The following is a 22,454-nucleotide window of genomic DNA, read 5'->3' on the forward strand; positions in this document are numbered from 1 at the left end:
GAAAGAGATAGGTGTGCATTTGTGGGGCATGACAGATAAAGGATCCTGATGTTTATTGAGCTGTTACTATCAAGAAACCCTGGTACTGAGTTCTAGGCTTGATCTAGAAAGGGTCAGAGTTGATATAGTGACTGATAGTAAACAATTCAATTAAAACAGTTGAAACTCAAAGAATCTATTTTATTATCTAGAGACGTAGCCTTAGGGCAAAAGCAAGTTCTGTTCAGATAGTGAGAGTAACACCACCTGAGTGGAAGTTTAGAGAGCACAGCACCTCCATCTTGTGCTCCAGAGTTCAGTGGACGGCCGAGAGCACTGAGCTAGCTGGTGGTGGAGTACTGGACTGGGGCCTTATCTCATCGGTTTCTACACTGCACAGTTGTCCAGGAGAATACTGTTTTGGGGAATCTGATGATGGGTGTTGACAAGTTATGAAGTGGGGATTGAGCATTCATTATTCATTATTGAGCATTCATTATTAGTCATGTTATAAAGTTAACAGATAAAAGGGATGCTGATAAGTGAAATCTGGGCCATAAGAACTCTAAATGAGTGGCAAAGCCCTTCATTAGTCCTTTAATATCCTTTTCTCCTCTTTTCATAGTAATCCAATTATGAGCTATTCAGAATTTTTAATTTCCTCTTATAAGTTGGTGCCATATTGCCAATAGAGTGTGAGAGGTACTATACATAATTTCTAAGTGTGCCTCTGGACCAGTCATTTTCTTCCTTCCCATTTCCCCTTTTTTATTTGTTTTTGTTTTCCCCGTGGGCTAGAATGTTTACCTATTCTGAACTATGCATCTGAGGAGAACACTTGGGGATGGTGGAATTATTATCTATCCTCGAATTGGTGGCATGGTTCGTGACATAGGAGTGTTGTTACACAGTCTCTGAACTGTTTGTGCCTTAATTCCAGAATGGATCACGAGAAACAAACATCTCCATTGTTTGTTTTTCTTAAAACAGGAGCTGTTTTATTCTGTCACTTTAATGAAGTAACTTACAGTTTAGCATACTTTGATACAATAACACATATCTTCATCTTTATGATGAAATAGTATGTAATTACTTACAATATTATAATCAAAACACATATAATGTTATTTGTTAAGTAAAACAAAAAGCACATATATGTGTTATAACCAGTTTAAAAAAATATGTACATCTGAAGAACAGTCTAAAAAGAAACATACAAACAGACATATACATGCATGCAGCAATTATTTTTATGTTGAAAATTGATTTTTTTCTTTTACTGCTAGGCATAGAACCCAAAGCCTTGGTCATGCTAGGTAAGTTCTGTACCATTAAACTACATCTACAGCTCATTTTGGAAGGTTTGAGTAATATTTTTGTATTTTTCAAAATTTCTATGATAATCATAAACTTTCAAATATATGTAATATTTACAGTATATATATATTATCCAACCAATGATCCACCTTTTAATGGACAGATAGGGGATTCTTATATGAATATCCAGTTTCTTCTCACTCAGAAAGAAAAGTGATTAGTATTTCTCTTGTTTTGTCTGATTATTGTTTTTAATGGAATAAACAAACCCTTAAATGTTTAATTTCATACAATTTATAGTAAAAACCACTTCTAGACTAAGTAGGTTTGATTGCAGTTACTATGGAAATGGCTTTTCAGAGAACATAGGGACCTCTAGAGAGCACTGACTTTATTTTTGATAAATATTTTTGTTATTTCATTGAGAATTTCATACAGTATAATTTGATCATGTTTACTCCCAATTCCCTTAACTCCTCCTAGATCCACCGCCATGTCTCTAACCCACAACTTATTTTTTTAAAAAATTAATAACACATTAAATCCAGTTTATGCTGTCTTTTTAAAAAAGTTAATAACCCATCAAATCCAGTTTGTGCTGTTCATATACTTCTGGATATGGACCATTTCCTGGAATGTAGTGGAACTACCAGGAGCCACACCATTAAAGAAAGCCAACTTCCCCTTCTCCAGAGATTATCAACTATCCATACCTCCTCAAGGGGCAGGACTCCCAGATCCCCTTCCAACTCCATACTCAAAAGTTGAAAGTTGATTGGCTTGATCTTTTGTAGATCTTGTGCAGGCAACAATAGTTGCTATGAATTCATGAGTGTCGTGGTCCTGTCATGCTTAGCAGACATTGTTTTGATATGATCCTGCATGACCTGTGGCTCTTACAATCTTTCTACCCCCTCTTCTGCAATGGTCTCTGAGCCTTGGCAATGGGGTATGATATAGATGTCCCATTTGTGGCTGGGTACTCTCTGAACTTTGAATAGTTATTGGTGTTTCTGTTAACCACTACCTTCTGCACAAAGAAACTTCTCTGGTGTGGTCTGAAAGCTGCACTGTTCTACGGATAGAAAGAGATTTAGGAGACAGTTTGATACAATGTCTATTTAGCAAAATAATAGGAATAGGTTTATTCCTGGAGCCCCTGCCTCAACCGTGGGTTCTTAGTCAAGTCTTCAGTATTTAGGGATGTGTTTCCTACAGTGGAGTGGGCCTTAAATCCTATGAGAAAGAGATTGATTACATCCATAACATCCTTGCCATTATTGCATTTATGGCATTATTGCATTCCACAGCTGGGTAAGACTGTTCATGACCCCCCACAACCCAGTAGCCTTCATAGCACCTTCTAATACTAAGAGAGTGTCTTAGTTAGGGTTTCTAGTCCTGTGAAGAGACAATGTGACCATGGCAACTCCTATAAAGGAAAACATTTAACTGGGACAGGCTTACAGTTCAGAAGTTTAGTCCATTATCTTCATGGTAGGAAATGTGGTGGCATGAAGGCAGACATGATGCTAGAGAAAGAGTTGAGAGTTCCACATCTGGATTCATAGGCATCAGAAAGAGACAGTGAGCCACTAGGCTTGGCTTGAGCATCTGAGACCTCAAAGCCCACTCCTAGTGTTACACCTCCTCCAACAAGGCCACTCCTCCTAATAGAGCCACTGCCCATGAGTCTAGGTGGGGCCATTTTCTTTCAAACCACCACAGAGAGCTATCTGTCAGAAAGGAAGATTCTAAGTGAGTACAACATTGACTTCTCCATGTCCTATGATTAATATGTGTAGTGTCTTCAGTATATAGTCTTACCACCAAGTTCCAGTCGTCAGCCAAGAGCAATGACAATAGTTTGTATTGTATGTGGGCCTGTGGAACACCTCTGTCCAACAAGTGGAGGAGAGATATCTCACATGGGGCACTGAGCTTTTTATTTGCCAGTGTATGGGTCCTGGGATGAGCATGCTCTCTACATATTAAGTTGTTCTGATGAAGTTCTGCTGATTTGCCTCGTGATTAGCCTCTGTCGTCTTCATCTTCCTCCCCACTTATGTTGGATGTGCTGTCTTTGTACTGACTCTTTTTGCTGCTTGGAAAAAGTCTTGAGAATTTGTTAAGCACTTGTCCAAAGTCCTCACTGGAGACTTTTTTTTTTCATTGCTACAGGTTTGGAGTTTTTCTGGTTTCAACATACTCTCTGTTTAATATCTGCTGTTAACTGGATTTGGACAGTTGTCTTAGTGGCTAAGAGCACTTTCTGCTTTTGCAGAGTACTCAAGTTTGGTTCCCAGCACCCATGTCAGGTAGCTCACGAGCACCTGCAACTCCATTTCCAAGGGATCCAATGCAACCTTCTGGCTTCCACAGACACTGCACTCTGTGCACAAACCCACTCTCAAACACCTACATGTACACATACCTTTTTTAAAAAAGAAACTAATCAGAGGTTTTAAAAATGTTTTGTTTTGTCTTTTAAAAAACATTATGTGCAGACTCTTGTCTTAGCTTCTTTTCATGTTGCTGGGATAAAGTAATCTGACAAAAGCAAGTTGAGGAAAAGGGAATCTATTCTAGCTTGAAGTTAAAGGTGCACTCCTTCATAGTCGGGAGGTCATGGCAGGAGGAGCTTGAAGCAGCTGGGTCACATCACATACACAGAAAAGTTAAAAACAAAGCAAAACAGAGCAATGAATGCATGCATACTGCTGTTCATCCAACTCACTTCCTCTATTTATTTAGTCTAGGATTCCCATCAGGGCCTGCAATGGGCAGAAAAAATTAATACAATTTCCTAAGGCAGGCTTACAGTTTCATCTCCCAGAAGATTCTACAGCATGTCAAGTGGAAATCCACATTCATCACAGCTCTCTAGTATAAGTATTAATGTCCTACATCTCCTTCTATCATCCACCTTTAAAAGGAAAACGAGTTTCTTTCTATCACTTAAGTTTGGGTTTCCTTATTAATAAATCATTTTGAAGTTTTATTTTTTTCCTATTGGAAAGGACCATTTGGGAAGAAATATTAATATTTTAAATCATGAATTAAAGGTAACTTTTTGATGTTATTCAATTTGTCCTTAGATAATTTCATGAATATACACAAGGCATATTGAGCCCTTCCACCTCTAACCCTCTCCCATCTCCCTCCCACTCCTGTCAAACCCCCTCTCCCCAACAATCTCTCATGCTCATGTCTATTCATTTTGTTTTGTTACCCAGCGACTACACCCAGGGCCATCTGTGTAACCATGGGTTCGGAGCTATGCATTAGAACCTTGGTGGTGGGCTCAGCAATAGATATACAACTAAAGACCATGATTGCCCTCTCCCAGAATCTATGAATGGTCAGTAGTTCAGCTATAAAGGGAAATACCTCATGAGTCCCTTCTCTTTCTATGACTGATTGACAAGGCCAGTCTTGTGTGATGCCTAGGGCAAGTGAACACAAACGTTGTGAGTTAATGAATACAATACTGAGCCTAAAGAGGACATTTCTCAGCCCTTCATCCTATCTCCTGGCACTTACATACTTCTCCTCCCAAGAGAAAAACCCATGTACAGTTTTATCCCATAAGAAGAAAAGTGTGAGAAGAAACTGTGCGAGAATTTTCCTGACATGCAAATCAACAGGGGTGTGATCTGTGTTAATGAGTATAAGGAAAGATGAGAAGAAGCAGAGACGATCAAGAGAATAAACAACAACCCTTCCTCAAATGTATGGCACTAAAGGTACGAGGTCAATATTTCCTCAGAATAGCTTGAGTGTTCTCTGACTTGTGGCTGTGTGGATGTATCACAGACTGAGAGACCAGCTCCCAATCTGCTTCAGGATAGCAAAAGAAGACCTTAGAGTACCAAGGGTTTAGGAAAAATTCTTATCTGAGGGCTAGACCTTTTGTATCTGAGGGAAAAAATAAACACAGACGTGTTTTGATGGTAACTTTCTCTTTACTTCATCTTGAAAAATTCTCTCTGAAAAAAAATCTCTCCACAGCTTCCTCATTAGGTCTTCATCTCTTCTCACTCTCTACTCAGCAGCTTCTCTAATTCACTTTCACTGCCTCCACATCTCTCTCTCTACACCTTTCCTCTGCTCTCTCTCTGCTCCGCTGCTGCCCTGTTCTCCTCTGCTTCTCCTCCTCAGCCCCTCTCTCTACATCACTCCTGCCTCTCACAGCCAAAATCTGGACAATTGTAAGTTACATTTTCAGGGACCTACCTATTCTTATAACACAAGATAAGTCACATAGTTTCTCTTACACTAGTAAAGTCACATGTAGCTGTAAGTTGGTGAGGGGTCCCAGACATTCAACAATTGGCAGAACCTTGAGCCTGTAGCATCAACTGTGGCTGGGACTACGTGCAAAAAGTCAATTATTGAGAAAGTTATGTCTAAAGTTGCTTCAAGCTCTGATCTTGAATAAGAAAAACAACACCTGGAAAAATGACCTCGTGTATTTGTCTCTAGGGGCAACCAGCCTGCTTTGAATCTGCTCTGAAGTCTAACGTTAGCTGTCTGTGTAAAAGGCTGTCTTTCTGATTGAGAATCCTATGTCAGTCTGAGTAATGTAAAATGTCCCAGTATTATTTCTAAACATTAAAATTATATAGCTTAAACAAAAATCATCTTCCTGAACATCCACAGCTATATATGTGCCCAATAAGTGTAAAACACACCACCGAAGGGCTGTGGAAAGAACCCCATAGCTGTTCTTATTAGGGATTCATAGCAGTGGCACCTGAGAAAGATATGGACAGAAAACAACCAATCATCTATAGTCAATAACACCATGGCTTTGCCAAGTGGGGCTCCCCAACAGGAATTCATGTGTCTGGTGGGTCGACTTGTCAAACACTAGTTGTCACCTGCTGTATACTCCCACGGCCGTCAGCATGGATGCATGAATCTTGGAATGGGAAGTGGCTATAGGTGTTCTACGAGTCAATAGGAAGGGCTTAGAAGCATTGGGCAAAAGACTGAGGGTGTGTACAGACTGTTTATAAATCAAATATCTAAACAGAGGTATATTCTGGATGTGTTTGACATTTCCAACTTGCTTTTACAGAAAAATTGAGACATTTTGTTATTGATAAAATGACTGTGATTACTTTTATTCTACTCCACATAGTTTAAAGACCTCAACATAAAAATAGATATGCTGAACCTGATAGAAGAGAAAGCGGAGACTAGCCTTGAACTCATTGGCACAGGAGAAACCTGTTAACACAGGCCCTAAGAGCAACGATTAATAAATAGGGCCTCATGAAACTGAAAAGTTTCTGTGTGGCAAAAGGCACTTCATTAGGACAAAGAGGCAGCCTACAGAATGGGAAAAGTGTTGTTGTTTTTAACCAACCACACATCCAATAGAGGGTTAATATAAAAAAAGTATAAAGAACTAAAAAACCTGATATCAAGTAGTAAAATAACCCAATTAAAAGTGGAATGCAGATCTAAACAGAATTCTCAAAAGAAAAAAAAATCAAATGGCTGAGAAACAAAGAAGTATTCAATATCCTTAGTCTCAGGGAAATGCAAATCAAAACTATTTTGAGATTTCATCTTACACCCATCAGAATGGCTAAGATTAATAAAACAAATGACAGCTCATGCTGGTGAGGATGTGGAGTAAGGGCAACAGTCATCCATTGCTGGTGGGAGTGCAAACTTGTACAGCCACTGTAGAAATCACTGTGGTAGTTCCTTAGGGAGATGACAATTGATTTACCTCAAGATCCAGCCAGAACAGTGTGATCATGGTCTACGCTTGGTGCATGAGCTGGCTTTCTGGATCCCATTACCTATGGTGGGACACCTTACTCATCCTTGATGCAGTGGAGAGAGGCTTGGTCCTGCCTCAACTGAATATACCAGGCTTAGCTGTCCCTCCTTGGGAGAACTTACCCTATTGGAGGAGGGGATGAGAGATGGGTTGGGGGGAGGGGAAAACAGGGGAGGGAGAGGGAGGCGGGATAAGAAGGGGCTCTGTGGTTGTTATGTAAAGTGGATAAAAAAATTAAAAAGAAGATCCAGCCATAAGACTCTTGGGCATATACCCAAAGGTTGCTTCATCCTACCACAAAGATAATTGCTCAAACAACATTGCTGCTCTATTCATAATAACTAGAAACTGATAACAACCTGGATATCCCTCATATCTGACACTGTTTGGGTGACTAAGAACCAGAGACCAGATAGCCCAGGGACCTAGTATAAAACCAAATACTAATTTATATATATATATATATATATATATATATATATATATATATATATATAACAATGTAGCAATAAAATGATTCTTAATGACAGTCTGCTATACTTATAGATCAGTGCCTTGCTCAACTGTCATCAGAGAAGCTTCTTCCTGCAGCAGATGGGAACAAATACAGAGACCCACAGCCAGAAATTAGGCAGAGACTGAGAAACCTTGGAACACTCAGCCTTAAATGGTATATTTCCATCAAATCCCTCCCCTCAGGACTCAGGGAACCTCTAGGAAGAAGAGGCTGAAAGAATGTAAGAGCCAGACGTGATGGAGGACACCAAGAAAATAAGGCCCTTTAAATCAACATGATCAAAGCTCATATGAATTCACAAAGACTGAGGCAGCAGGCATAGGCCCTGTACAGGTCTGCACCAAGTGGGGTCCTAGAGCTGAAAGGGGAAGGGGACACATACCCCTATCCCTAAGCGAGAAGCAATCTTCAAGTGATAACCACTTGCAAATGAAAATGTAGTTTTCTCCAAGGGAGTCTCACCGGGGAAACAAACTACTCTTAAGGGTAGGCTGCATGCACAGCAGTAGATGACCAACAGAAAATGAACTAACAGCATCTTTGGAGGTTCCTTGTCTCACGCTATTGTGTTAGGGCTCTTACTTTTTTTTTCTTAAAATTTAAATGTCATAAGGAGACCGAGAGGATTAGGGGATGTTTATGATAATAATACATTATATACATGAATAAAATTCTCAAAGACTGAATAAAAATATATATAATATAATGCCATAGGGAAACTTGATATATTGTATCTTAATTAAAAGAGATGTCCTTAGAATGTTTTTATATCATTATTTTATTTTATATATAATAAAATATGTATATATAATAAAAATATAAAATATATAAAATAAAACACACACACACACACATTTTCTCTTTTTATCATACAGGTCCTTTGCATATATGTTCTGGATTCCAGTTTAGGGTTTTTATGGGATTCCTGAGTGTGTGAATGAGTGGGTCTCTGTTTCTTGTGCCTTCTCTTGGGCTCTTTCCTTTCTATTTGTTTGTCTTGTCCAATTCTGATGTGTTTGTTTATATTATATTATATTTCAATAGATGCCTGTTTGTTTTCTAAGGAGAAGAAGAAAGTAGTGAACATAGCAAAATCCTCAGGCAAATACTCTGCAAAAAGAGTTCTACACCATTTAAAAAGATCAAGATCGTATATCATGATCAAGATGGTTTTATCCCAGGGATGGTAGCGTGGATCTGGATGGAAGGCGAAGTGAGGAGGAGCAAAGAGGAGTAGGTGAGTCATAATCAGGGTATCTTATGTGAGAAAAAATTATTTTCAACAACAGAAAAAAAAATTCTAAACCTCACTTTTAACTTAAAGAAAGGTTAAAGCAATTTACTTTTAATTAAATATATCTTTAGCAACTTAGTTACAAATCTTAAGGTTTTTGCAACTCAATTTTTTATGATAAGAATATTAATAAAATTAAAGTATGACCTGATGACTCTTTGGATTTCCTTGATGTCTGTTGTTGTGTCTCCCTCTTTGTTTCTGATTTTGTTAATTTGGATATTCTCTCTCTATCTTTTAGTTTGGATAGGGGTTTGTCTATCTTGTTGATTTTCTAAAGAATCAATTCTTTATTTAATTTATTCTTTATATTGTCTTCTTTGTTTCTATTTTATTGATTTCAACTCCCAGTTTGATTATTCCCTGCCACCTATTCCTCTTGTGTGTGCTTGCTTTTTTTCCCTAGAGCTTTCAGATGTGCTGTTAAGTTGCTAGTATGAGATTTCTCCAATCTTTTTATGTAGACACCTACTGCTATGAACTTTCCTCTTAGCACCATTTTCCTTGTGTCCCATAAGTTTGAGTATGTTATGCATTCATTTTCATTGAATTCTAGATATTCTTTATTTTTGTTTTGACCCAGTAGTCATTCAGTAAAGAATTGTTCAGTTTTCATGAGTTTGTAGTTTTTTTGTTGTTTATTTTGTTGAAATCCAGGTTTAATTGGTGGTGGTCTGATAGGATGCAGGTTTTATTTTAATTTTCTTGTATCTTTTGAGACTTGCTTTGTGAATGAGTTTGTAGTCAATTTTGGAGACGGTTCCATGAGGTGCTGAGAAGAAGATATATTCTTTTGTGTTTGGGTGAAATGTTCTGCTGTTAGGTCTGTTAGGTCCATTTGTTTATAATATCTGTTAGCTCCATTATTTCTCTGTTTAGGTCCTGTCTGGATGACCTGTGTATTGTAGAGAGTGAGTATTGAAATCTTCCACTATTAATGTATCCACAAAATTGGAATATCTAAAAGAAATGGATAATTTTCTTGATAGATACCACTTACCAAAGTTAAATCAAGATCATATAGACAACTTAAATAGACCTATAATTTCTAAGGAAATAGAAGCGGTCATTAAAAGTCTCCACCCGCCCCCCAAAAAACCCCAGGGCTAGATGGTTTTAACACAGAATTCTACCAGACTTTCAAAGAAGAGTTAATCCAAACACTCCTCAAATTATTCCACAAAATAGAAACAGAAGGAACATTGCCAAATTCATTTTATGAGGCTTGCAGTCACCATGATACCCAAACTATACAAAGATTCAGCAAAGAAAAAGAATTACAGACCAGTATCCCTTATAAACATAGATGTAAAAATATTCAACAAAATACTCACAAACCAAATCCACAAACACATCAAAAAGATCATTCACCATGATCAAGTAGGCTTCATCCTAGAGATGCAGGGATGGTTCAACATATGAAAATCTATCCATGTAATTCACCATAAACAAACTGAAAGAACAAAACAAAGCAAAACAACCCAACATGATCATCTCATTAGATGCTGAAAAAGCCTTTGACAAAATTCAACACTCTTTCATGATAAAATTCTTGGAGAGATCAGGGATATAGGGACATACCAAAATATAATAAAGGTAATTTACAGCAAGCCTACAGTCAACATCAAACAAAATAGAGAGAAATTTCATTAAAATCAGGAACAAGACAAGGTTGTCCACTCTATATCTATTCAATATAGTACTTGATATTTTAGCTATAGCAATAGGAATAAATCTACGCACACTGTGTTCTTTCAGTCCATCCACTTTATTGTCTTAAGTAAGCTTCTTCTAAATCTAGTTTCTTTTCAGCTCTCATTCTCAGCTCTTCTCTTGCCTGATTATCAATACTTTTCTAACAGGAGACTCCTTGCAATCCTGAGAAAAGTTTCAAAAATCTCAAGGTCATAGAACATTCCTAGAATAGACGATAAGGAGCAGAGCCATTACCATGGTAATTCAAGGTTCCAAGGTCTCAGGACCAGAGGGAGGGGGTCCTGTGCCCAGTGTGACAAACTCTGAGACATAGCTTTTTATCAGCAGACTTAGTTAGTAAAGAATTGGCAGGCTTTTCTTGGGTGTTTTGTGTTAGTAACCTTGGTAGACACCTGCAACTTTGACCTTGTGCATAACTGTAAAGTTTTAAAGTTATGATCTATTTACAAAGGCCTTTAGTCTAGTTTAAACTTGTTCTGAGGTAAAAATGAGTTAAATGTATACAGTTTGTGTTAGGCTGAGGAGAGATTATTATTTTCTGTATTAATCTGAGCAAAAGGAACAAAGCAGGCTTTAAGTGTCCACAGTGTCGTGGGACAATGGGTCCGGCTATGAAGTTTATCCTAGTATATTTTCTATATATCAAAATTATACAGCTAAATGAAAAGTCATCTTCCTGACCACCCACAGATATATGTGCCCATAAGATTGAGATGTAATCATGAGATTACATATATACATAGTATGTGAAGATGCATGGTAATGGGGAGATATCATAGCTGTAATTGAATAAGAAGTTTACAACAGGAAACAGCCAATTCATTCAAAAGGCAATAAGCCCAACACACCTTACATGATGACTTTGTCCTCTATCAGAATACTTGGTTCTGATAAGTTGACCTTTTGAACACTAGTTGTCCCCTGCTGTATACTCCCATGGCCTTTTGCTACCAGCAGCTCTCAATAGACCCCAACATAAATCCAGTTACACTGAACCTGGTAGAGGAGAAAGTGGGAAATAATCTTGGAGACAACTTCCTAAACAGAACACCAATACCGCAGGCATTAAGATTGACAATTAATAAATGGGACCTCAAAAAACTAAAAAGCTTCTGTAAGGCAAAGGACACCATCAATAGGACAAAACATTAATCTATAGAATAGTAAAAGATCCTCATCAACTCCACATCTGATAGAGAGCTAATACCCAAAATATATAAAGAACTCAAGGCACCAGACATTGGTAAATCAAATAATCAAATTTAAAAATGGGATATTGTACTAATCTAAACAGAATTCTCAACAGAAGACTCTTAAATGGCTGAGAAACACTTAAAGAAATATTCAAATCCTTAGCCATCAGGGAAATGCATTTCAAAATGACTATGATCTATAACACAAGTGACAGCTCATGCTGGAGAGGATGTAGAACAAGGGGAACACTCCTCCATTCCTGGTGGGAATACAAACAGTCACTATGGAAATCAATATGGTGGTTCCTTAAAATTTGAGAATTGATCCACTTCAAGACCCAGCTATACTACTCTTGGGCATATACCCAAAAGATAGATATCCCATTCTACCACCAAGCACACTTGCTAAACTATGTTTATACAAGTTATTTGCCTGAGGATTTTCTATGTTTACCAAAGAAAGTAATTGATAATTTTCTTTTGTGTCTTAATTCAGTTTTGCAACAGGGTGGCAGTGGCTTCAGATGTTGTTTTGATCTTTATAGGTTAGTTTGTGGAACATTGTATTAATTCCAAGCCCACCAAAGCTACATAGTGAGATACTGTTTCAAGAAGCCAAAAAGCAATTTTGACAAAAATAATGTAGATCAAGTTACAGTTGAAAATTAATAATGGTTAAAAAATAATAATGATATACAAGAAGGGAGGAAATCAGAAAACTGAAAATAACAAACTTAAATGAAATAAGGAAAAAGGAAAGGAATGTGAAGAGAAAAAGAAGGGAATGGAAGAAGAGATAAGAAATTTCAGTTACAACATAAAGAAAAACATACAAATAAAAATAAAGGTGGGAATAAAAAAGAATAAATAAGGCATCTTGTATTTTTAGTGGAAAAAAATGCTAGGAAGAGAAATTCTTAGGGAGCACAAGCAATTAAGATAAACCAAGACCACTGCTAAGACACATAGTGAAAAGCCACTCTGGCTGCAGGACATAGAAATCAGGCTAGAAATGAGCTGGATACTTCCTCCCTGCTGGCCACATGGAACCAAAGGTGCTATGTAAGCTGCTGGAGGAGAGTTATTGTCAGCAATCTTACCCAGCAATGGACACTGCCTGCTTCACTACCCACCTGCCAGGCAAGATGTGCCCACCATTGTAATAGTGACAATAGTGTTCTGATTGGATTTAAGGCCTGCTTCATAGCCCATATTAACATCTCACACTTTAATTCTGTTCAGATGTCTGTGGCTGTGGAGGTCATCATAGCAGGGAAGCTATTTCTATTGCTTTCCTAAATGGACATGGTGGGCCTATGAGACTACCTTCTTAAAAATTATATTCATACCCACAGATTAGTGCTGCTGTTTGCTTTGGCCAGAGAAGTTCCTTTTTGCAGTGGGCAATGGTAACTTCAGACTCATATTGGTCAAAGTGCCGAGAAAAGTGGCTTTTACACGTTCCACCTTAGGGTGCGTCTATATCAATCCCATCTTAAGGCTCAGGGAGCATCATGGAAGGGGGAGTGAAGAGAATGTAAGAGCCAAAGAAAGGGTGGAGTCTTCTGGGCATGGTCTGGCTATTGCTCTCTTGAACTCATAGTAGCTGTGACTTCCTACATAAAACCTGCTCAAGATCGGGCTGCTCAACATCCTGTGACTGAGTGGAAAGGGCTCACAAGGTTTTATTCCTCCCGGAGGATCTGTACAGTATTAATGATTGCTGAGGAAGGAATATTTTGTTGATATCCATGGGAGGCCTGCCCTTTCCTAAACAGAAATGGAGGAGGAGAGTATTGGGGGGGGTGGGAAAAAAGGGGGGTGGGGGAAAAGGACTGGAAGGAGAGGAGGGAGGGGAAACTGTGGCCTGAATGTAAAATAAATAAATACATTATTAAAAATGTTATTGGAGAATTTTGTACAACATGTTTGATCATAATTTACTCTGAACTCATTTTTTTTAATACCCTTCTGGAGATTCTGTTAATTTCTTCTTTGCTAGAGTCATGTTCCACTGGAGGTGCCAGTTCTGCTTTTTCATACTTCTGTGTCCCGTGTTAGCTACTTCTTCATTGTTGTGACAACAATGGAATAGCTGACAGAAATAGCTGAAGAGGAAAGAGGATTTATCTAGGTTCACAGTTTAGCACAGGGAAGTTTGGATCCGTGCAGTTGGTGGAAATCAGGATGGTGGAAGCGTGTGGCAGAGGCTGTTTGTTTTTCCTGGGTAGATACAAAGCAAAATGAATGAATACAGGAGGGGTCCAGGGCAAAATATAGTACCCAAGGATATAATCCCAGTGAACTGATTCCTCCAACTAGGCCCTCTTTCCTACATTTCACTACCTTCAAATAAAATTATCATATTATGAATCCATCAAGAGACTGACCCACTGATTAGGTTAGAGTTCATATGATCTCATTATCTATGGGAATGACACAAAAAGATATTTTACTGACCTCCTAGATAATTTTCAATCCAATCCTAGCTCTCAGAATCAACCATCGCATGTCCTTGTGTTGATATTTGTACAACTGGCTCATCAGTTTTTCCTACTGAATTAATTAGACAGCTTTCATTGGAAAAGACTCTCTGGGGTCTGGTCTGGTATAATTTCAAAACAATATCTCATAGCAATAACCTAGATGGGTCCTACCTCTGGAGCACTCCAACTCTTCACACTCCTCAACAATTCCCCAGCTGGGCTTGGGCCTAGGAGGATGGCAAGGTTCCCTAGTAGCCAAAATGTTAGGTGTCCAATGTTATTAGTGTAGGTGGTTGGGCAGTATGTTTATTTTTCTTCCTATAGTGAGAGAACTTTTCCAGGTTCAGACTGGGGTAGTTTAGGCAAGGTATTTTTTCTCCCTTCTCTATCTCCATATTCTTCAGTCTCTCCATTTATACAAGCTATATTCCAGTGCTCCTCCAAGGTGCTCTAACTGAATAGCAGCTGATAGTTGTTTTTTAGTTTTCTTTGTGGTAGTGGGAGATTGGAGGGAGTGCCCAGTGCCTCTCCTCTGTCACCTTGTTAGGACTGTCTTCTAGATCATCTTTTGTACAGACTCATCAGGACTCTGAAGAAGCACCCAGTAAGTAGAAGATGCAAGCAAGGTTAGATTACCATCATCTCCAAGTGCTCCCTCTCAGAAGTTACCAAGGTTTCCACCTCATTATTGGCTGTGCAAGCTTATTTTTCATGCCACCTCAACTATCATGAAGATAGTTGGGCATCCACAGATCATCCATGCCCAAGATTGTCCAAGGTGCTTTGCCAGGAGGTGGGAACTGCTGTGGGATGGTCTGTATGTCAAATGTGTTGCTGATTGGTCAATAAATAAATCACTGATTGGCCAGTGGCCAGGCAGGAAGTATAGGCGGGACTAACAGAGGAGAAATGAGAGAACAGGAAGCTGGGTGAGAGAGACACTGCCAGCTGCCACCATGACAAGCCACATGTGAAGATCCTGGTAAGCCACGAGCCATGTGGCAAGGTATAGATTAATAGAAATGGATTAATTTAAGCTGTAAGAACAGTTAGCAAGAAGCCTGCCATGGCCATACAGTTTGTAACCAATATAAGTCTCTGTGTTTACTTGGTCGGGTCTGAGCGGCTGTGGGTCTGGCAGGTGAGAGAGATTTGTCCTGAGGTGGGCCAGGCAGGAAAACTCTAGCTACAGGGAACCCTAGGAGAAGTCTTAGAATTCAGTTTACCACAAACATACTTGTATTCCAAGCAAGTAGGAATCAAGAAGGCAGCACAAGGGAATCTGTGCAAGATGATTTGCACTTGGCAATTTTAAGACCATGGCATGGAAGACAGATTCAGTTAGGCTCTTAACTTACTATTGGCAACGACAAAAGTAACTGAAGTTTTCAGTAAAATAATTTTTTTAGTTCTCTGTTTCTGTCTCTTTCTTGGTATTAAAGCAAACTAAGAAGGTAACATGAAAAGTAGGATGGAAACCAGAGCAACCGCTCTTTAAACAATGCAAAGTGCATTATTTCCATAAGCTACAGAAATTAAAACTTGTTTATATTTTACATAGACAGTATCATATTATCTAAATTTCTACAAATAATATTACCAATATAGTGACTATGCCTCCTTGTTGAGAAGTAGAAATAGGCACAGTCTCAAAATATTTTTAAATACATATATTTTTTAAATGAACCAATATATTAATCAAATACTTCTCATAGTAAAATTAACTAAATGGCTATCTCTGTTTTCTATGTGATTTATCCTCTCAACAATGGTATTAAAGTAGCTTGTCAAACTTTATATTTCTGGATTTTTTGGGAGGGAGGTGTTGATTTTTTGGGTGGACAGCCTTTTCAATACATGCCAGTGGGCAACTGGCATCTATAGGAAGTTTCACTACCTAACCCAGGGTGGGCCAAGTATGGAGAGAGGGGTAATTACAGCTTAGAAAGGTTACTAAAGGAAAAAAAAAAAAGAAAAAGAAAAGTTACTAAAGAAATACTGTTTTGGGGAGATTGAAGCTTCCTTTAGGTTTTGAGACCCATAGACAACGGTAAACTGTTCCTGTTCCTCAATACAGCCGGTAGCCACACTTTTACAGTGCCAAGTCCTGTAGTCGTCTGGAGATGATACAGGATGTGCACGCTGTGGAAGCAGAGACTACCTCTCATTGCTGTGTTGGTTGTGCCTAGCATGCTGTTGGTTGGCTCATAATAAGCACTCTACACCTTTTTGAAGAAATGAGAATTTTATCCCGTAGCCCCACTATGATTTTAGCAGAGAAACGGATGTCAACAGCAGACAGTGGCTGCTGCCAGTTTTCTGGAGTTCAAGGTCAAACTGAAATCAGTTCCAGGTCCTGTTTTCAGAACGTCATTCTTTCCTCCACACATATACTGACTTTTAAGAAACCAGCCTGGCCTTCCTACTTCTCTCTAATCCACACTTCTTTTCCTCCACGTTTCTTCGTCGTTGTCACCTCCAGCTGGATCTGACCACTGGACTACTTCTCTCTTCGTTTCACAGCAACACAAGCCTAGCAGCTTAAGAACACACTATGTCAGCCAGGGGCTACTCTCAGCATCTAGAGGTCTCTGGTTTCCTGTTGTGAGCCTTCTCATAGCAAGGTAGCTAGATTCTTCAAGGTCAGCAGGACTTTTTTTCCCCCAGGAAAGAAGAAAAGAGAATCGGAAAAGACCATTTCCTCTTTCAGAGTTTTATACCTCTTGCTTAACTCAAAACTGACCAAACTGGGCCGTGAATTGTACCTCTAAAAGCTCTTTGGCTAACTACAGAAGTGACATCCTTTTTTATCTACAGACCATCCATGCCCAAGATTGTCTAAGGTTCTTTGCCAGGAGGTGGGAACTCTAGGAGCAGTCTTAGAATTCAGCTTACTACAAGCATACTTATATTCCAAGCAAGTAGGAATCAGGAAGGCAGTAAATAAAGCACTTTTATTACATTTATTGAGAAATATGCTAGTCTATGTTTCAATTCTCTGAGTACTTTTCCTTTCTCTGAGGAGTATGTGATATAAACTGTGACAAATATTTGTAAATAATTGATCACAAAGGGCAGATAACGTCAAAGATCGTGGCTCCTCTGCTTAGCTTACTTTAGGAAGAAAGATCATTTGGCATTTAAATGTCTTTTGCTGCCTGTTTTCCTCTACCAAAATCTCCCTGTTTTCTTCTTTGATAATGAAATTCAAAAACAATTTTTGGCCATTTAACTTTCATGCTTACTTGTTCATGGTTCTTTTTATGAAAATAAAATAAAACTTCTCTTTAAGACAAGGTCTAACGTCACCCAGGCTAACTTGGATCCAACTTCCCAGTCCTGCTTCTCCAAGGCAGGGGTTAAATAAGCGTGACTCACCTGGCTAAAACAACAGGTTGTTTTTAATGGCACATGTGCCCGTATCTGACATTCTTTAGAGTGGGAATGTTTTACTTCAATACTTCTCTTTGAGAGTTGTTGTTAAATTATTTCCTGGTTGTAGCCTTTAGCCCAAGACCTTGAGATGGAAGGTCAAGGTCTTTGATACTGTTACCAACCTTTGTGTCTTGTCTCAGAGTTCATTTATTCAGATGCAAATACAGAGGCAGTCAGATCATCACCACTTCTAACTTCTCCTTTCCTGACCGTAGCTTTTCAGTTTCTGCTTGAGGATGGATTACAGAAGAACAAACCCAAAGCCAGGTTTGATACTATGAAAAGGTAGTCTGAAGATGGTGTGATATCAGAGACTGACCCCAGTCAGGAGCTGTGCACGCTCACCAGCACTGAAACAGGACGTGCCCCACCCACTTCCAGGGTGGTGGTGAGTGGCTTCCCTCCCAGCCATGCCCTTGGCTGATCTAGTACCATGGATGGCTGTAGCAGTAGCTGAATTTCTCATCTGCCTGGTTGGAAATGGCGTCCTTGTGATCTGGAATTTTAGAGAATGGACCAGAAAAGCCGAGGAGTCCTCATAGAGCCTCATTATCCCAGGCCTGGCTGCTTGGTGTTTCCTCTAAATCCTGCTTCATGGTTTTGAGAACAACCATGAGCTTTGCTTTACCAATGTACTGTGGGCTTTGGTAAGCTAGGACAGCCTAGGGTTCGCTACTTTGCTCAATGTGTTCTACTGTAGCAAAACTACGACCTTCAAACACCCTGCCTGCTTGTGATTGAAGTAGAAGTCTTGTAGCTTGAGTCTCTGCTGCCTCCTGGGGCACTTTGTCATCACTTTTCTACTTAGAGTCACTGATGGCCTGATGCCCTACGGTCTGTCCCATGGAAACAGCAGCATTCCACACCGCCTTTCAACCAGGCTTCATCATTCTGTGTTTCATCTCCCTGCAGGAAGTTGGTTGCCTTTCTTTTTAGTTCTTGTTTTTTCTGGGGTGAAACAGGAACACAGGAACATGAATGAACAAGAACAGGAAGATGAATGTCCATATGGCTGGTAGGAGAGATGTTGCGGCACAGGCTCACATCACTGCCCTGAAGTCCTTGGTCTAGTTTCTTGTCCTTCACCTGGTTTCTATAGTGGCTAGCCCCTTCTCTGCCACTTCCAAGAATTCTCCCAGGGTCGTAGTCTCTGACACATTCATAGCTGCCTGCCTTTCTCTCCACTCTAGCCTGCTGATCATGTTGATCCCTAGGGTGAAGGAGATTTGTCAGAGAAGCTTTTGGAAGACTGTGTGTGTGTTAAGAGAACCTGGGGCCCATGATCCACAGGGAGATGGGGAAGTCAGGATAGGTTTGGAGACCTTCTTTTGCTAGCTCTATAAAACGGAGTTGGGTTTTATATCTTTAATTTCTTTCTACTTTGACATCAATTTAATGATTACACACTAACATTATTTCTCTTTTTACAATGTACAGTAAATTATTTTAATGCATTATAGAAATGAAGACAAGGGTTTTAGGTTTGGTAGAAAGAGTGCTGTAATGTGTAATAGTGTTCCCTCTCTAAATAGCAAATAATTTATTTTTTACATTACATGTACACGTTATATTTTCCTATCATAAAAATGAATGCTAGAAATAATATTATCATTACTTTCAACTATCTGTCAATGCTAGCTAGTAATTTTAGATAAGCCTCAAGGAGTTATCAAATTTCCTACATATTCACCTTAGGAAATCTAATTGAAAAATAAAATGTTTATGATCTGGAAACTTCTTTGAGCTCTAGTCTTACCTTTTAGTGTGAAAGTCAGTTAACTACTATGATCTATGTCAACCTGTAAGGCTTAGGACCTGGATGGGGTAAAATAGACACGGGGACCACTTAGTTCTGCTCTCAAAAGAGCACCACTCATGGAAGAAGTCATGCCTTTGCCTTCTTGGTCCACGCTGGCCTCTCCTTAGCCACAGCTGGAGCTTGAGTGTAGCAGGTCTTCGTGTTTGTTGGATGGAGAGCATTTGGAGTGTCAAATCCACAGCAGCAGCAGTTTGTTCTTTCCTGTGTGGCTAGCGGCTGGAATACTTTGTAGCCCACAATAAACAGGGGTATTTTGAAGATGATTTATTAGTTAGATGCACTCACTAGTCTTCAAGTTCCTATTTGTGCTACAGATTAAGGAACTGAGGCTCAGACAGGGACAGTGGCTTGTCTAAGTTTTCACAGAGAGCCTGCCAGTGATGGAGCCATTGCTGCTTCCCGACTCCTGGTCTAGCTCTCTTTTCTTCATACCATGCCAGCCACCTAAAGTACCAGCCTCGCCCTTCATTCTGTAAACCACCCCCCTCTCTCTATGAACTTTACTTTCCCAGATTTCTTTTTCATTTTGTTCGGACTTGTTTCTTTAGGTATTTAGATCATTTCTAGGGGATCTGGAATCTAAAGGATAATATTGATACCACTAGATATTTTTCTACTTCTTACCAATCATGCCAGCCTACTTTCATAATCTGCTCTGTCATTCTTTTTCTCTTACCTAAAGCTTCAAATTGTTTCATGCTATTCACATGTGGATGCTAGTTGCCATTCAAGGGAAGGCCGGCTCTGATGGTATCACTGTGAGCTACATGGGGTCGGGTATCATCTCTTGTGTTCTGCAGATGGTAACATTAATTCTTTTTAGAATAAAAAGGGTACTTCATTTGGGTGGTATTGTTAGCTATAGGATGAGTGTCTATTTCTACTAGACCTTTAAAAATAGATGATATAGATATGAAATAAAATGATGAAATAAAAAATAATGATGCTAACAATATTATATTTATATTTATTATTTTAATAACTGCATGCTGATAATTCTACCCTCACTTTATAGATGACAAAACTCATAATTCACCTAGCACATCACCAGCTGGTAAATGATATAGGTGAAACAGGTTCAGTTTCTTTTTTACTCTAGTTTTGTTCTCTGGACATCTTAGTAGGTCATTTTGTACAGACAAAACACCATACTAAGATTATCCTGTGAAATGATTAAGCTTATTAATAGTTTCAAACATATGAAGCAACAATTTATATTTCAAATTTGATAATGTGCTATGATTTAGAGCTAAGTTCAAATTTCTTCCATGATCCCGATGTCCATGATTTGATTTTGTTTAAGGACATAAAAATAGTCAAGATGTGAAACCAACCTAATGACCATTATTGCAGAAATAGGTAAGGTGTAACATAAATACACAATGGAATATTATTCAACTAAATATATATATATATATATAGTTATAGTTATAGTTATAGTTATAATCATTTGCTAAAGAAGAATGAATCTGGACGACATTCTTCTAAGAAAATAGGCTAGGTAGGTACAGGATGACAGATGATCCTCTGACATATGGAATCTGAAAGACAAACCCAGAGAAGCAGAGTGAAATGGTGGTTTTTAGGAGATAGGAAAGTGGGGAAACAGGGAGATACTTGGCAAGGGCTATAAAGGTTCAGGTCAGATAGGTTCTGCAGCTCGAAGTGATGTAAAGCATGGGGTCTACAGTTAGAACTCTATTACACACTTGAAATTTACCAGGGGGCTAGACCTTGTTTTTCTCGGTACTAGGGAGTGGGGGGATGGAGAGAGAACATGTGAAGCAATGGATATGTTAATTCACTTAATTGTGCTAGTCATCTCAGGATGTATACATAAATAAAATGTAAATAGCAAGTTTTTGATTTGCCAATTATGGCTCCATTAAATTATATTCCTTCCCACGCACTTTTTGGGATTTGATTTCCTTATCCTTCTGTGGATGATATTTCATTTGTGACAGGTGTGAGACTGCTTTGTGTTTTAGCAAGAATATACATCTGGAGGCAAATCTCTGTTCTTGAATCAAATCCTATGTAATTACATCTTTTGTAGTTTGCATTTTCAGAATTGTAGCTGACTGTGTGTGTGTGTGTGTGTGTGTGTGTGTGTGTGTGTGTGTGTGTACTGTTAGTGTGTGTATGTGTGTGTGTGGTCTTCCTTTCAACTATGTGTTATGCTTTGATGTGGAATCGACTTAGAGTAGATGTTTGAACTGATAGAATATAATATATGAGCATGACTAAACATAGCTCAAACAGTATAGAAAGTGTACGTTTACCATCATTAACTCTCCTCTTACCTACAACCAATCATGCTTTCATACTTTTTAGTTTTCCCAGCAACTACTTTCACTGCTTAGATAATAATGATCAGTATCTGCTATTTGATTGATGAGCAGAGAGGTCAGGGTTGGATTCTTCCTAAAACACAAAGCAGCCTCACATCTGTCATAATCTAAACAATTTAGTAGCTTTTGAATTCTATTCCTTATGTTTGGTATTATCTCACCTCACCTTAAGTTCATTTCTTTCTATTAAGCTTGATTAGCTACGTTTTAGTTACAGAACCAACTACTCATTGCATTCTGGCAAAAAAAAAATCTAGCTTCATTCTGCTAATGTTCTAAGAACTTGAGGGAGAGTGAACTAAAAAGTAATGGGTGAATTTGTTTGATGGAGAATATTTCAAGCAGGGTAGCTTTTAGGCTGTGGCATTTGAGAGAGAGAGAGAGAGAGAGAGAGAGAGAGAGAGAGAGAGAGAGAGAGAGAGAGAGAGAGAGAGAGAGAGAGAGAGAGAGAGAGAGATCAGCAAGAGGAGCAGGGAATGAACATGCAGTTTGGTGAGGAAAGGAAGTTGTGAGTGAGTTTAAAATTGAAGATAAGGTAGGTGTGGAG

This window comes from Peromyscus eremicus, chromosome 3, assembly GCF_949786415.1.
Source record: "Peromyscus eremicus chromosome 3, PerEre_H2_v1, whole genome shotgun sequence".
Classification (NCBI taxonomy): domain Eukaryota; kingdom Metazoa; phylum Chordata; class Mammalia; order Rodentia; family Cricetidae; genus Peromyscus; species Peromyscus eremicus.